The sequence below is a fragment of the Pinus tabuliformis genome, chromosome Q (genome assembly GCF_031772625.1).
Source record: "Pinus tabuliformis cultivar Carrire ecotype Pingquan chromosome Q, CPIR1, whole genome shotgun sequence".
NCBI lineage: Eukaryota > Viridiplantae > Streptophyta > Pinopsida > Pinales > Pinaceae > Pinus > Pinus tabuliformis.
Window position 1 is genome coordinate 255,250,800 of NC_142296.1, and position 18,336 is coordinate 255,269,135.

Here is an 18,336-nt window from a genome sequence, read left to right on the forward strand (position 1 = left end):
TCAATTGACAGTAATTGATGAACATTCTAAATGTGCCATCCTTTTTCTTGACAAATAGTACTGGCACCCCCCAGGGTGAGACACTTGGTTGAACATACCCTTTTTCTAACAACTCCTGTAATTGTAATTTTAGTTCCAATAATTCTGGTATACTCATTCGATAAGGGGCTCTAGACATTGGGGTGACACTTGGCACTAACTCAATGAAGAAATATATGTCTCTTTTGGGAGGTAAACCTAGAATTTACTCAGGAAAAACATCTTGAAACTCATTGATGACTGGTAAGGCCTCTAATTTTTCCTTTTTTGTTTGTTGTTTATGGGTTTCCACGTGTACCATATATATCTGGCATCATTTCCTTGCATTCACTTTCAGTTGTAAAGTTGAGATTTGTCAAACTGATATCATTTTTGGTTTCCCTCTAATCATTTGGGTTTTCCCATCTTGGCCCATACAATTTATTGTTTTTTCCAAACAATTTATCACAACTCCTTGTTTCTCCAACTACTCCATACCTATTAATACATCATAAGAACCTAAGGGAAGAATGTTTAAATCTGATTTTGTGGAATAACCATTTAAATCAATGTAACAATGTTTAATTTGACTGAGCACCCTTATTTTGGTTCCAGTCACTAACTGTACCAACCATGCCTTCTTGAATTTTTTATATCTTAATTTACACTTTTTCAATTTGGGTATTAATATAAATTAAACTAGCCCCTGGATCAATTAAAACATAAACAAATTGGTTTAGAATTGTACCTTCAATTTCAATCATAGTTGATTGATGTTCAACCTATCTATCTTCTAGTGCGACAATGATCTAAGGAACATTTTTGGCAACATCATTTACTATTGTTGCTTCATGAACTGCTTGAATATTATGAACAGACTTATGTCTCCCTTGCTAAATTTTTTCCTCCACTAGTCCTTTCCAAGATTCTTATGATAAGGAGGCTTCTATCCTTTTATATTCGTTACATGTTTGGTTTTGTCCTTATTTTTCCATGGTTTTAACCCTTCTCTTATGTTTTTGAACTATTGGTAGCATAATCTGGCTTTTCTTACCACCTCGTCCATTGAATTAGGGTTGTAAAATTCAATCATTTCTTTGTAAGGTGTTGGTAAATAGTTCAAAAATCATTGTAACTTGGCTTTTTCTTATTTAATATATGGAACATACTATCAAAAGTTTTTAAAATTTGTTAAAAACTCATCTATAGTTAAATGTCCCATCCTTAACTCATTGAATTCCTTACCCCAGTCGTCATAGCATTGCTCACTCAAATATCGAGACTTAAATTTTTTATGTAATTCCTCCCAATAAACTATCTTTTCTTCTAATAGATGTACACTTTTGGCCTCTTCCCATTAGAGAGTTTCTTTTCCTTGCAACTGGTAAATAGAAATTCTGGCCCTCAGATTACTCTGCATATTCTTCCTTTTCCCCATAAAAGTAGGGGGTTTGCTTTTCCTAAACTCCCTTTGTAACTTCGTTTTTCCTCTTTTCTTTCCATGACTTCAGAAATTTCATGTCTAAAAAACCTCCACTCTCCAACTTCTCTGATTCTATTTGCACCTTTTTCCTTTTCAACCCTTATGGTTTGATGCTCCTGTGGCTGGATTTTTCTAGTTAATTCCCTGATAATTTTTTCTTTCTCTTCACTAACCTTTAGCAAGCGCTCGTTACTACTCCTGAGATGTGCCAATTATTATTGTAGACTTCTGATGACAACCATAAACTCAGAAGTTGGTGGTGTACTACCATTTCCCAACTCAACGTATAGTTCTTCACTGCCTGCTATGGATGGAGGAAAGTCCTTTTCCATTCTGTGGCAATTTTCTTTACTTATGTACCTTAATAACAATACAATGTGCTATCGTTATTTCATTTTAGTACTTCTACCATTAGTTTGTTTGTTTGTGATGATTCCTTGCAGGTATAGTGCTGAAACTAGGCTCTCATACCATTTGTCATGTCCCTATTTTCAAACAAAAAATAAAATATTTCTATTCCAAACAACATAGAAATCGTGACTATTTTGGGTTAAAAAAATATATATCTGGCATTAATAATACATGTTATATGTATGATTTTCCCAACAAGCTAAAGTTCTGGACTGTATGGTTTTCTTAATGTTATGCCTTAACATATTTCACTATCGCATTTGTTTCATTAGCACCTCTAGATATTTCTATTAGATGGTGCAACTTGTGAATATAAGCTTTGATTTTAACCGATATGTTACATAATTAGTGTGCTCACATTTGTTTTATACCTCATGGTTGTTGTTTGATAATTCTATACAACAGTGTTATCTTAACCTTTTATTCCTAATGTGCTATGAGGTTACCTATTCGATACCCTATCACGTCCATTTAAATTTTTGTCCAGTTGGTGAAATGGAGAGGTCCTTTGGAATTTGTGTGGCATGCCTCCTTCGGTATTGCCTTACCCTACCATACGATTCATCACTGGACACATAGCTTCCTCCACAAGGCTATCACGTGGGTAACACCTAGCAATTGGTACTTTCTTTGTGTGGACGGTGAGGATCCACACAAATCTAAGGGTGGAGATCTTTTCTTGATTTGGTAACCCTACTATTTGAGGGTTTTGTTCTCGGTATGGAGTTCATTAGGCTGGGTTACGAAGTTACCATTTTCTGATGGCTGTAACAAATGTTAGTGACGAGTTAAAAATGTGGCTAGACCATTGTTGTAACTACGACACCTCTGATATTTTGTGGGGTATGTGTTGTAATGGGTCAACTGCTATTCATTTTCGTTGTTGCTCCGAGGTGTGGACAACCAGAAATTTAGTTTCTCCTTCTCTCAGCCAGACTTCTTCAGCCCCAAGCACTGGTAATTTTTTTCTTTCTCTTTAAATATATATCGAATGAATCCACTTTTCATTTTTGGTTATGTTTTCCTGTTACCAATTTATTTCTTCAAATCCTTCTAGTTTATTTTTGTTTATATAAAGAAATGTTGAAGGTTATGCTTTAGGGGTTGGTTCTTCAACCTTTGGAGGTTGATTTATCCACATGAACCATGGTGTCAACATACATTGGTCCACACTTGGATTTATACCTTGGCAACCTGGGGTTTACGAAATTCACTTTTCATCAAGTGTATTCTTTAGGTGCCAACCTAACCCCAAACCTTTCATTCTATTTTATTTTCTCTCTACCCTCATCTTGATGCAATATTGAATCAAAAAGTAAATATGAGGGTTTTTATTCTTGTTTTCTTTCATTTGAAAGTTCTTCACGTTCATAATATATGAATTGGACACTATTTTTTTCTTTGTTGGGCTTTATTTCTAGGAATGAGCCTCCGTATGGTCCGGTGAGGTAATTTTCATCAAATCCTCAGGTAATTTACTGATTTTTTTACGCTCCAAGGTTTATTATAGGTTCCTTTTTTTTTTTTCCAAATCCTTTTTATTAAAGAAGTGTCCTTTTACTTCTCATAACCTCATTCAGTTAATTTAGGTGTAGGAGGAAATGGTCTTAAAGATATTTGTGCACAGGTAGACTCTCCTTTCCAGGTTCTTATTTGAGTTCACCTACTATCGGTTACTTACTTTGTTTAATGTTTTACCCATATAACTTATGTGTTCTAGTTCCAAGTAAGAGGAAATTCTATTTTTCTCTCTGTTCATTCTCCTGTGGATGTATATGCATCCTAACTCATCCCCCTCATTGCTACAGGTTGGTGTATGTGGTGCTCCTCTCCCCACGCTGGTCACTTATCTTCAGTGTTTAGAAGTCATAGACTTCAAATTTTTTTTTTGATTTCATGTACTTCTGTTATCGATATTCAACTATAACTTCAAGTACCCTAGCTCCTAGAAACATGGATAGTTTAGAATGTCAGATGTAATTACTAAATCGAGTATGTTTCCTCCTTTTGGTTAACTGTTCAGTCTACTATCCTAGTAGAGATTCTTTCGTTGTTGGTTGCAACCTTATAATGGGAAGGACCCTTCCTTTTCTATTTATATAATTCTATAGTATTGGGTTTTTAATTTCCTTTGTTTACATAAATGATTGATTCTTTGTAAAATAAATTCGAATATCATGAATTTTCATACTAAATCCCTTCTTAGGAATTGTGATTTTTTTTTAACTTCAATTCCTATATGAGCGAAATATACATTTTAATATGAATGGTTTAGAATCATGAGTTATTTTCTCCTATTTTACCAAATGTATGAATACAATTCCTAATTATTAATGAATTTATCTAGAAACTATTGGCATTATCGAGGATCTTTTTTTTCTCGGTAAAGACTAATTCTATTAAGTAGAAAATATAGTACAATCAGGAAAAGCAAGAGACCGGCAGGCCGGAAATGATGTATCCATCAACCTCGGTCCCGGTGAAAAGATTCAAACTAATGGCAACAGCAGATAGCATGTAATCACAGACATCCCAAATAATCTTTACCCCATAGGGGTAGAAGCTACAACGCATTGTTTTTTCCCTTTCTTTTTGTTGACTTTTGTCCAGCCATCCTGGGGAGGATGAGCTAGGACAACTTGAAGACTGGGAAACTCTGACATCTGGAATTCCTGTTCAGATTCTGAGGAGGTCTCATGGCTGCGCTTTAGGGCGATTGCTGTGTCCGGGGGATGGCCCATGGTATCTATGGGAGGATCCATCGGCTGAGGCTCCTGATCTGGTTCTGAATCGCTATCCCCATCCTTCGAACCTGGGGAGCTGGGGCTCCCAGTCGGCGGAGGAGGGCAGGGAGTCCAATGCTTGGGCTTGGATTTTGCGTTGAATCCCTTTTTCGATCTTGCTGTCAGCGATGGGCAGGAGTTCTGCAGGTGTCCTGTAAGGTGACAATGGCGGCACCGAAAGGCAATGTTCTCGTAGTCTAGAAGGTGAGTCCAAACAGAGTCCTTGATCTTGAGATTGATTTGCTCTGGCAATCCCTTGCTTAAATCTAGCTCCACACAAATTCTGGCATATGTGTAAAGACCCTGCATTTCCCTCTTGTAGTCTCCCATTATGAAGCGACCCAAAGTGTTGCCTATTTTCCTGTATACCTCTGTGCGCCACAGGTGAATTGGGAGATTTGGAAGTCTGATCCAGACAGGGGCTTTTGTGATGACTGCAGAAGCTGGATCAAAGTCTGGGAACCATGGAGTTAAGAAGAGGCCTGCCGAACCCATGAACCAAGGGCCTTCTTCTAAGGCCTCTGTGTAGTCCTCGAGATTGTCGAACAAAACTATAAAATATCCCTTTGCACAGAAGTAAATCTTGCATCGGTGAGTCCAGTTGTCCTTGATCCAGTCATAAAGTTCCTTTGAGCGTGGCCAGAGACCATTGAATCTGCAGATGATGGCCCTTTCAGCAAATTGCTGGGTGTCATCTGCTAAGTCAGGGTAAGAGATCTCAACAGAGGGGACCTCTTCCAATTTGTCAACCAGAAAGGGCTTGGGAGGAGCCTGAACTGGCGGATCTGTCTTTTCAGGCTTATTAGCATGGACTGCATCTTTATAAGAAAATGCCTTAGCTGAGGAAGACTCTCCAGCAGCTCCTCCCCTCAAACGAAGGGTTAAAATAATGCATGCATCTTTCTCAATGCCGAAAAAAGAAATGGGATAGGGATCCTCAAGTTGTTTACCTTCATGGAGAAGCCTTTGAGCTGTAGAGGGGTACTCGATTCCATTCGCAGCAGGGGCGATCTGAGAAACCATAGCGGCCAAGGGCATGGCAGCGGCTGCAGAGCTAGGGTTCCCCCGCATTATCGAGGATCTTACTGCACATTAAATTTTTCTTTCTTATTGGAAGTGAGTTTCAACGATTTTTCCCAAGGTAGAGTATACTATAATATTGTTGTTAATTTTTTTCTTTATTCCTCAAAATAGAGGCCACTCCATACCTTATATGCGTAGCAATCCCATGTCTTAACTTTGAATATGCCCGTTGACTGGGTTTGGTTCAATAAAAATATCGGTTATTGCTTTCGCCTTAATCATTTATCATCTTACAACTAAATTACTTATTTTCTACTAAACCACCCCTGGCGTGAATATCTCAACTGGGTTTTCTTTCTATTGTCTTTGCACATTCAATGTGTGTTTCTGAGTAGTAATGAAATTGGTGTACAACATGAGGAATTTAACTCACCCCCTTGGACTCATACATTCACGTCCATTGGTTTCTAAACTACTTCAATCGACCTTGTTTTAATTTATAATAACATGTCTAGAGATTTCAAGATGAGGATTTACTCCAGTCTTACTTAGATTCACTCTTCACCAATTCCCATTGACAACCATGTTACACAACAATGTTTATTAACTAAAGCAAACCCAAACAAAATAAGAGTGTTTGGTTACCGACTCTAATCTGTCATTACTTTTTTTTTTTTTTTTGATTGATACAATATTTCAATAGCTGGTATAAAATGATTGTTTATCACCACATGCTCGCACAAAAAAACTACAATCATATAGTAATATGTAACTATTTAGCGCGAATAAAATACAAAAACTAATACCCATTTATTAGCTCTACGATTAATGTAATACAACACACTATATTATTTCTTGATATCCATGCCTAGAAATTCATTTGTTAATATTCATATCCAACTTGCATACTAGCCATTGATTCAGCATAAAACTTATTAAAAAAACACAAAACATCATTACTATTTACATTTAAATACTATGTTTCATCTAATATTCCACCCATTCGATTAATTCTTCACATTAAGCATGTAACACAAAATTGCAATAATGAAAAACTCATAAATTCTAACTAGATACGAGTGGAAAACCACTTGGAAGAACCATTGTCCACCCAACCGAACTGACTTCTAGTACCCCCGAATATGAGATCTATCACTAGAAGGATCAATTCCCCAAAATAACCAAGAAAAAAAACCCCCCTCATCTTTCTGGGATAAGGTGCTTTTATCCTTACTTCCATAGTATATTTTCTTTCCATAACGACGTCTTGTTTTTCAAAGTCTTTGATGAGTCTCAGTATTGCAACAAGAATGTTGCAACTTCCAAGGCTACCGCCTTTAATTATCAACTCAGGGTTTGTACAAGCTTAAGAGGTATCGACACTATATGTGTGGCACACAATGTGTCCTTCCTTTGCTTTCATGATGTAATGGAGTGCATGTACTAAAGCCAAATCCTAAACTAATTGCAAAAAATGAAATGTTCAAAATGGAACCTGAACCTATTGCAAGAAATAAAGTACAAGGAAAGAAACCTATTCTAATTGGATAAATATCATGAAATAAATGTAAAAGAAACCTAGCTTAACCCTATTTATCACATGTGATGATTTAAACTAACTGAGCATGAAATTTGATCTAGAGAGTACTAATTGCTATGTACATGTGTAAATATAAAAGAACTCATTTTTTAAAATCTTTTTGCTTTATGAACGCAAATGCTAATCTTTCCTTGATATTTGGCAGGGGAGACAAGTGTGGAGCAAGAGGGTTAAAATGGTCTTGATGGCATGGAGGTCAAGTATAGGCCTAATCCCATCTTCAATGATGATTTTTCTCAATTCGGGCTCAAAACAGGCTTTCCTACAGGATGCAGATTTCCTACAGGATGCTACAGTGATTTCCTACAAGATCCCCTGATTTACTGTAGGGTGTTACATATTTACTATACGAAATTATAATTCATCAAATGACCAAGAAAATCAAATCCAAATTGGATGGGACAAATTTTGTGATTAATTAGGATGTCGTAGGTCCCCATTCCAAGTGGAATCACTCAAAAATACCTTAGTTAACCCATGCTAAAAAATAGAAAAACATTACTAGTCGAAAAGCTAGAAATTCGAGAACTAGTGAGCTAGTAAATCTAAAAAATTCCTAACCTAATCAAGTGAAAATGCAGTGGGATAATTTTTTTTATGAACTAGAACGTTTTTTTGATCTAATTCAAGTGGAACCAACATGATTGAAGCTCATTAGCATGCTCTAAAAAATAGTAGAAATTTATTGTTCTTTGCCACAAAGGAGGTCCAAAAATCTAGATTTGGGAATAAGAAAGCGAATCCAAGTAGCTCAATGATTACTATGACCTTCCAAATATTTTCCAAGGATGAAATTATGCTTTTTATCATGCAAAAGAACTTACATTAACCATTTAACTCAATCCTACAACAATAAATCATTAATACTAAATGCAGAAGTAGAAAGAAATAAAAACAAGAGATGCATGTGAATAAGAAGTGAAAAGAAGGAAAGAAAATGATACAAAAGGGCTCTGAGGCTCCTGGGATGGCCAAGCCCAAGGATGCTAAAAGACCTATGGACGAGAACAAGATTTAGAAGCTGAACATGACACCAATCTTCATTATTTCATTAATACAATTATATCCTTGCAAGAAAATACAATGGAGCTGCAAAAATATGAGTTCTCTCCACAAGAACACTGATAAAAATATCTCCCTAAAGGAAAATTCGACTTGGTACTTATACAAAATTATTAGGAATAATTATCCATGAAAGGAGGAAGATTTCCCCACCAAAATCCATTGATTAGTGGATCTGGTTCCCAATACTAGAAATCTGCATTAAATGGCAAGGAACACATTCCTATATTTTCTCAATCATTGGAGTTCCACAATCTGTGCCATAATTCCATAATATCTTGTTGATTTATTATTTATTATTGATCCTCCTATAGTAGGAAACAAGTCCCTAAATTATCTCCTCCAAATCTTCATAGTATGCCCAATATTCTCATAATATTCCACAAAAATAAATAATATTAAGCACAAATATGAAATTATTCATAAACCTTCCTAATGAATATATTAAAGTTAAAAATACATTATCTAATACATAAAGAGAGGTTTAATGTGTTGAAGGATGGTCATAGGCCTTAATTTATGTTTAATTTAGAGGCATGGGCCTTAATTTATGTCTAATTTAGAGCCCCATTATATCCCCTTGTTGAAAGTGTTCCTCATCCTCTGAGAAGCTTAGTGACCTCATTGTGCCTCATCCATGGCCTTGGTGGCCTCTCTCTTGTGCACTAAGAATCTTGGCTGTAATTTCTGCAAGGACAAGCCCAAAAACATATTTGTGCAAAGAAAAATCATTTTTTCTTGAGACCATTAGCTTTCTTCTTTGCCCTTATTCAATATGGGTTCTTGAATATTTTTCAGCTTAGCAAGGTCTTCCATATCCTTATCAACCTTTTGCTACCATGTTCTACCATTTGGACACCTCTAAAACCTTCAAATTGCCTTCAGATGAGAACTAGGACATCCTGTAGTAATTCCTGTCAAAACTACAGGAAACCCTTTTTAGGATAAATGATATTCGGAGCCTGGAACAGGCGCTCAACTTGACTGCCATGCCTTTTTCCCATTTTTCGGCCTTGGAAAAAATCTAGAAAGATATTGGAGACCTCTTGGAAAACATCTTTTCATCACTACAATTTGAGTTTTTCTTATGGTGAATGCCTCATTTCCTTCAGTTTCCTTCTTCTTCTCTCTTGTGGCCTAGATGACTGCCTAATGGCCTTGAAGTTCTCTATTTTGATTAGGTCTCTCCTAAGCTCTGCCATCTTGGGGTTAAGCATAATTTGTGCATTTCTTCCTTCTTGTAGCAACATTCTACATTCCTGTAGTAGTCATTCCTCCTCTTCTAGGGTCTTCCAACTGTATGGGTGTGATGAGAAATGATGAAGAGGGATTGGATGATGATGTTAGGGCTCAAAGGGAGTAGTGTAGGTTTGTGAAAATGGAGAGGATGCTCTGTTTGTTTTTCTCAAGAATGAAATCGGATGGATGAATGATGAATAGATAGTGAATATGAAGTGGATGGAGGGCTTGGAGTGATGTGGTGACTTTGGCCTTTGCAAAAATTTCTTCTTTTAACTGCTGTCCCCATTCCTTAAAATCATCACCCTTCATAATTTGACTTTTCAACATTGCATGAGTGAAGGAGTGAGCTACAATTAACTAGTTGAAGGCGGCTGATATTGCTGATGCATCCTTAGCTTATAAAACCTCATCTCTCACGCATTAACAACAAATTTCTAACTATAATATGCTCAAGAGAAGAGGTGAAGAATATTGCATACCTGTAGCTACCTGATGGCCTCCCTGTAGATGTTGTTTGTTGGAGAGTGAATCCTTGCTTGTATTTTCTGCATGTGTTTTTCTTTTTTTTCTCTGATGTTGTTCCTTGATGTGCAAGTACTGGATGGTGATGTTGATGAATCCTCACTGTGTTGGTGCGTTCCCTCTTGTTAAATCCCCTTGTCATGTTTCTCTGATGGATGTGTAGGGTTGTATATGTCTCCTTATCACTATTTGATGAAGCCAACCTCTAGTTTTTCCCTTTAAAACTACTCACTGTCAATCCTATAGGTGTTGTTCTATATCCTATAGGATCCTTTAGGTTTTCAAGGAATCTTGTAGGATTTCAGTACAACCTTTTATATCCGACTTGTTTTGTCCATATCTCCCAAACGGTAGAATGGATTGACCTGAAACTTTCTGAGCATGTTTCCATCATCATTATTCACCTCCCCATAAAAAATTTTTGGTCAATGGATGCACAAATCTCGAAAAAAAACCAAAAATGGTTGAAGGTGATGGAGGCTGATTTCTTGGAAATTGTGCACTGGAATTTGCTGCAATTTCTTGGGCATGTTACTATCATCCATATGCATCTCTCCATGAAACAAATTTTTAAATTGATGCATGGATATTGAGAAACTAAAAAAATGGGTGTAGGTGATGGAGGTTGATTTCATGAAAACTATTTACTGGAATTTGTTGAAATTGCTTGAGAATGTTACCATTATCCATATGTATCTCCCCCTTAAACATATTGGAAAATGGATGCATGGTTTTCAAGTTATGGAAAAAACAATTTTTTGTTCTATGTATTTTTGTATCCTGTAGCTTTTTAGGACAAGAAGCAAACTGAATGGTAGAAGCTTGAGAATGAAAGGTGGATGGTGGAAATAGATGAGGGTGATGGATTGGCATGGCCTTGGCCTTGTTGGAGAATTTGAGACAAGGAGGAGAAAGTCAAAATTTGACTTCTTTTGACTAGGCTTGACCAATTTTTTCTTTTGGTACCAACTTTTTTTTTTCTTGCAGTTTGAGAGTACATGCATTCATCAGAGAGATACATGGAGCAAAGATTTTTTTATTTTTATTTTTATTTTTTTTCTTCTAGGCCCACTAGTTGCCTCAATGAGGTTTTCAACTAGTAGGTTTGCCTGGGCACCTCAAATGAGGTTTTCAACAAGGATCTTTTCTTTTTTATCTTCTTTCTCTTTTTTTCCAACCAATTGACTGCCTCATTGAGGTTTTCAATCAATGAGCCAATCTCAAGCACCTGAAAGGATGTTTTCACCTAAGATTTTATTTTTTCGCTTATTTTCAAATTTTTTCTACCCTACTCTACTTGAAAAACAAGATCACTTTCAAGTATAAGAATACTTCCAATAGAGCCATGTGCACATCAAGATGACAGAAAAACTGATGTGTAGGCTTGAAATGTATGCTTTGACACATACCTGAATTTGAGTGATCAAATGATTTGACTTTGATGTTATCAAGTACAATTGAAGAAGAGAGTATTGCTACAACTTAGTGGTTGTTTGGAGCCATATTTCAATATAGTTATGATACCTCTAGTCCACTTGTGGATTTGGACCATCTTGGATGTCTTCTTCTACCATGACATTCAAGTCTTCCTCTTTTTCCTGATTGATCTCTTGAATACATGGAGGATTTGATGGTAACCATGAGGGAGATTTCTCAATCTCTAATTTTGATGTCTACTCTTCATCAAGTGCAACCCATGATTCTTTGATCTTCTCTTTCAAATCTTCTTCTTCTGGATGTAGTCCTTCAATGATATCAAGAGAATATCTTTTTTGCAATACTCCTCTTGAGCTATGGTGAATACCATTGAGCTAAATAGGAGATGTTTGGAAGTGTTGTACCTCAACATTGTAAGTGGGTTGAGCTATTTCAATGTGTGTGTTTGAAAATGGTGGTACAGGTAGTTGAGTGGTAATGGATATTTGAGATGGATGTGGTTGGGATTGTGGTTGTGGTGGAGGTGGATGGTAAGGATAACATGGAGTTGGGTATGGAGGATATTGTGGATGGCTCCCATAAGTTCCTTGCCAACCTTGTTGCCAAAATTGGTTTTGGGGTTGAGATGGCCAATGTTTCCAAGGAGAGGGTGTGCTCCAATTACTTTGAGGTGGATATGCATAACCTTTAAATTGTGAATTAGGCTCTTTCATTATACTAGATTGACTAGGCTACCATGGTCCTCTTTGAGCTACATAACATTGTTGCATTGGAAATTGACTTGCTCCATTGTCCTCTTGGTGAACTTCCTTCAACCTTGGTAATGAGGAGAAACATTTAACATCATGTGATTCTACATGGACAACATAAACATATTATTTTTGCTCATTTTGTATTCTTAACATTTCTACTTGTTCAGTTAGCTTGCTAAGAATTTCTGTTTTAAAGTCATCAAAAAAATTTCCAAGTTTAGCTTGACTTACCAATTTTGATGTTGATTGACTTACTGTTGCCCTTCCTCTTGATATGTGTTTACATGTTTCACAAATTTCTTCAAATGATAATTGGTATACATCACCTTTACTCACGAGATCAAGGAGATCAATCCACTCATCCCTAATTGTTCTAAGTAAGAGGGTTTTTAGTGTGTCGGATCTTAAATGATGTATTTTTTCCCTCTTAAAATTATACATGAATCTCTCTATTAGATCCTCAAGGCTATCATCTACTATTTGATTCATTCTAAAGATTTCTTGCTTCAGATCATGATCTTTATATTTTTCTAGAAGTATATTTTGCATATCATTCCATGATCTTATTGAATTAGTCCTTAAACTCATGAACCATTTAAGAGCTTTATCCTTCAATGTTGTCAGAAACAATCTCAGTTTTTGAGTTTTTAATAAGTAACCATAAGATCTACAAACAATTTCAAATTCAAAGAGAAAGGTTTCTAGATCCTCTGACCTTATACCATGAAATTTTGGAAGAAAAGGAGGGATGTTTTTCATGTGCACACTACCATCAATATCTTGAATGGGAAATCTGAGAGGATCTTCATCATTGTCATCATCTCCATCCATTTCTTCTACATTCTTTTCCATCTTATTCTTCTACCTGCAAAAATGAATGGTGATGTGGCTCTTATTGCACCACGTGATCAAATTAGGGGGTGGGTTGGTGTTAGATATATATATTTTTTTTAATGACTGAATGAAAAACTATAGTTGTTAAGCTCCATTTACCACTCTTGGTACTTGTGATGCTTGGTTTATGGCCTAGGGCAACCCCTCCTTCCAGACATGGTCCAAACATTTCAAAACAATGTTTTATTCCCTATACGTTACTTTGTTCTGAGATAAAAGTGTGTACAGGCGGGTTAGTCCATACCCAACCTGCGTATATGTGTTAAAACACTTAAAAAAAATAAATTTCCTTAACTATGGGCAGAGTTCACGGGTTTTACCTGTTGATTACCTCCTAGTGCCCATGGCCCAACTGTTTCCCAACTAAAAAACTAATTGGGAGAAGTATAAATAGACTTCTATGGGAAGGCCTTAAGGAGGAGAAGAGATAGAATTACTATACTGATATTATCCCTGACTGAGTCTGAAGTATCCCTGTGCTTCAAGCACTTCCCCAAGTTTCAGGAAACCCTTGTTTCCTTGAGTGTTGATATTCTCCCACTTGCTTGAGATATCATGGTATTGGTTATGGAAGGAGGCTGTTGAAGACTGGGACTGGACGGATCTGGAGGATGGTTCTGCTTGGAGCTGGAAGAAGAAGACTCAGGTGAATTCTCTCCATGTTAGTTATAGCTTTCTACAATAAAAAGAAATGTTGTCTTGTTCCTGAGATTAACTTTGTTTATGCATCAGATACTGTTGTAATTCATGTATGAATGTTATTTTGATGTATAACTAATCATTTTTCTTATATGATATAAAGTTAGTTTCATTAAAATGCTTTATCTATATGATGCTATGTTTGTTCGGATTGGTTGATTTGCAGATTCGAAGATCATCAGGAGTTGCAGAGGGTCTGAACCCTGCTTGAACTACCCAAATGAAGGACATCCGAGTATGGTCGCTATCACATAGTTTGTTTATATAAGCATGTTGCTTGAGTTGTATGAGTGTTTCTTACTGTAGTTTGCTCTTGCTCTATTGGGGTTCCAACCCAAAGCCCTAGGGTACTTATTCCCGTAACAGAATTAGCGGCTCCACTAGGGATAACAATCTTGTTATTCCTAGTTTGGATTGTTTAGTGTCAATCAGGGCTCAGTTCTTGGTTTGCTTGTTGTGACAGTATAGTTTGGTCCAGTAGAAACTCAAACCTTAAGTCTGATCTTTTTGATCTGGCTTCATTTTTTTTTTTGCAAAGCTTTATATACGCACTTTTGTCTGTTTATAGTAGCGTACACACACTTGTTTCTGTGAAGTGAACCCACGTATACACGAGTTTCCTTTATTAGAAGAACGTGTAAACGCCTTTGTGCTTGAACACAGTCACGTATACCATTTTTTGCATTGTTCTCTCTACCTAGAAAGATTTGTTTCATGGTCTGTTTGGTCTCTGAGTGGTCAATTTCTATCATTAGAATTTTATTATTCAGTGAGCTTATTGTTTTTAATTCTCTTCCACTTTGAAAAGTTTTGGCCTAGGTTTGCTTTTGAGTGAGTTTTATGATTTGTGTTTTGGCACACAAGACTTCTTACAGAGGTTCTTGATTGTTCTGGTCTTCCAGAACAACAAATTGTTTTCCATCTTAGTGTCAAGCTCAATTATTGGTCTAATTGCTTTGCTTTCTATCATTTTGTGGCCTTACCCCTTTTCTTGCTTTTTGAAAGTTTGTTTTTGACAAATTTGAAATTGTTTCTTTCTTGACTTCTTGGTTAGTTTTTTAAAGCTCTTTGCTACCTTTTGGGTTGGTTAGTACAAGCTGAAGCCCTTTTTGTTCAAGTTTTCATTCGTTATCGAATTTGTGACTTGCAAAGTTTCCTTGTGCTCTTCTTTCGGTCTTTGAGTCTTTGGTGGCATTTAGAGTGCTTTCAAAAGGTTGTTTTCATTGCTTCTTGAAAAAGAAAAGTTCTTAAAAAACATTGTTTTTGTCTTCTTTTTCCAAGTTTGATTTTGGTTTCTTTTGATTTTTTAAAAGTGAATTGTGATCTTTTTGGATTTGTCCTTCTTGTTTGGAAAAGATTTTGTATTCAAAATTTGTATTCTTTTCAAACACTTAAGTTGGCTTATTAATAAGTTATAAACAATTGCTTTCATTATTTTTAGAGTAATCTAGGATCTTGCATCTTCATGTACACCTTGCATTAGGGTAGTTTTGCATTATTAAAGCATCAATAGTCTTTTTAGTTTTTATGATTGTGAGGTGTGCTTTAAGAAAAGAAAAGAAAAAGTTTTTGATTTATAGAAGTTTCGTAGAACCCAAGTAGAAATTTCTTTTCATCGAAGAACAAACGATTGCATTCATATAAGTCAGTTTTTCATTAATTTATTTTGCATCATACAAACACCATTGGTTTCATTTCCATTTATCCATTTGACTTAAAATAACAGCCATTTAAAATCAAGCGCTTAATAAAATAAACTAGAAATTTTTGTATTGTCATCGAAATACACCAACAAGTTTAGCTTTATTTAGGGCCTTGGATTAGGTGAGAGGAGAGTAAACTCTCCAAGACCACTCTAAATTGTAAAACATAGAAGTCTAATTAAAGAGTGAAATCCAATAGTGTTAGGGAGATTGGGAAAGCTCCGTGACTGGGAGTTAAGCACGAGGGTTCGTGAAGATAAGGACAAAAGATGCCCCCTCTCTTACTTGTCGGATCCTACCTCACGATTATTTCGCCCAAATTTTGATACGATTTGGTGTCCATAGTTGCCTATCCTAGGAATCCACATAGGTGGCTGTGGAGGGGAATCCTGTGGCACCTGATGTTGACATTTTATCATGTTCAGCAGTACTTCTAGAGGGCACCCTTGCGAAGCTTGGGGGATTGCACCAGTAAAGGTTGTTGTCTGGAGGTCAGCGTAACTATCTCTGATACCTTCGCTAGTAGTCTTAGGGTGTAATTACCCTAGTCTATTTTCAGAAGGCCCTTATTATTAACTTTCTTGTATTTTGGTGTCCGGTCCTATTCACCTAGAGCGGAAATACATGGAAGTTGTTTGATTGCTGATATCTTTAGGGAAATTTTAGTGAGTGTTTTGTGCTCCTAGTCAGCCTATCTTTTAATTTTCTTGAGTCTCTAAGTAGATTTTATAAAAATAATTCAAAGTGGTTGACTGACCATCTCGACGGTCACGGTGACTTCATGGGATTTCACCTACGAGTCCAGAGCCTTCTCCTAGAAGGCGTAGGAGCAATTCTGCCAGTGATTTTCAACCAGTGGCAGCAGGCGCATCAGAGATTGATCCTCTGCTTGGGGGCATTAATTCACAAGATAGACCTGGTACTACTATAGAGTTAGAGAGGAGCACACCAGTTCTTTCTCGAGTACTCTTCCAGTCAAAAGATAGTATTGAAGTAGAAGAGCTTTCAAAGTTAGTTGCGGCTCTGAATTCTCCTCTCCCTCCTCATCATTGAGATGTTTTTCTATATGTTGGAACTCCGACTCACAGGCCTTCGAGCCCAGGTTCACATACATCTACCCCTTTGATGACCACTGCTAGAAGCATGGCATCCATGACGAGTGTTGCAAGCATGCAGACTCCCATATTTGTGTAAGGGGGAGGAACTATTTCCATCCCTTCTAACACTCCCAGCACCTCTTTATTTGGTTCTACTTCCATTCTGTCGACGAGTGGAAGTTCTCAAGCTAATGCATCTAGTTTTGGATTTTTCCCTTTTGGAATGCCCTCTCAAGGTATTCCTTCAGTTCCTTTGAATATACCATCAACCACCTTTACATCCATGATGAGTGGATCGACTTCTTTTCAGGGTTTCCCATTTGGAAGTGATCATATACCACATTCCAATCTGACAATAGGGTTTATGCCTTTTCCTTTTACAAGTCAAGGTAGTAACCCCTTTCAGAGTTGGACAAACCCTGCGGTTAGTGGGATAGGAGCTGGGAATCAATTTTTTGGCCAACAAGGGAATGTGCCGTATTCTTCAGTTAATTCATTTCAAAATTGTTCACCCTTTGCTAACACTTGGAACCCTTATTAGGGGCTGTCAGCTCCTTTCAATACTTCACTAGGGGGTAACTTCACCGGTTACAGAGGATTTACAACAGGAGTTGGTAAAACTCCAAATTTTGTCGGACCACAAGGATCACCCTTTGGTTCAGCAGGCTCTATGAGTTACTTCACGCAACCTGGTGCCTTTTAAAATATAGGTCATTCTTTTCAGACCTATGGGAACCATGCCCAATCCAAATGGAATTCCCAAGGTCCTCCACGACTTCCTTTTCTGGCCATGCTTAATTGGCCAGACTTGACTAAATTGACTAATGATCCAATTAGGTAAAATTCGGCTTGGCCTCTGGTCCCAACTAAACTTCCATCGGATATTCCAAAATTCGAAGGGAAGAATGGTGAAGACCCGTGAGACCATGTGACCACATTCCACTTATGGTGCTCCTCCAACTCCCTGATAGATGATTCGATCAGGTTGAGGTTATTTTAGCGTATCCTAACCGGGAATGTGGCCAAATGGTATATAGAGTTGCCAAGGGGAGCCTTTAGCTTTTTCGCTGATTTGGCTAATATTTTCTTGAACCATTTTCATTTTCTTGTCCGTTATGAAGCCGAAACTGAACTTCTGGCCAATTTTCATCAAGACACGGCAACGCACATTTCGGATCATATCCAGGAATGGAGACGGAGAAAGAGGCTTATCAAAGTTGAAATTCCACTAGAGTTCCGTCGTGACTGGTTTCTTAAATCTTTACAACCTAAAATCTCTAAGGATGTTTTTCTTTCCAGTGTTTATTCAGAAGAGCAGGCAACTTTTCGAGCCCAACAATTAGAACTGATATATTCTCAGTCTGGGACTCTTCAAAAAATCCTACCTGACGCTCCTAGATCCAAGGTTTATTTAGCCAAACTAAATCCAAGCCCACACGCCGATGGTATAGTTGGATCAATTGATGCAAATATGGTGAACCTTTTAAACCAATTGCAACAGTTATCTTTATAAACTGCTTATTCTAACCAGGCAACACCGTCTACACCTTCACCCTCCCAACCTACCTCCATTAATGTCGTCCAAACTTCTAACCCCAAAGAAAATCAAC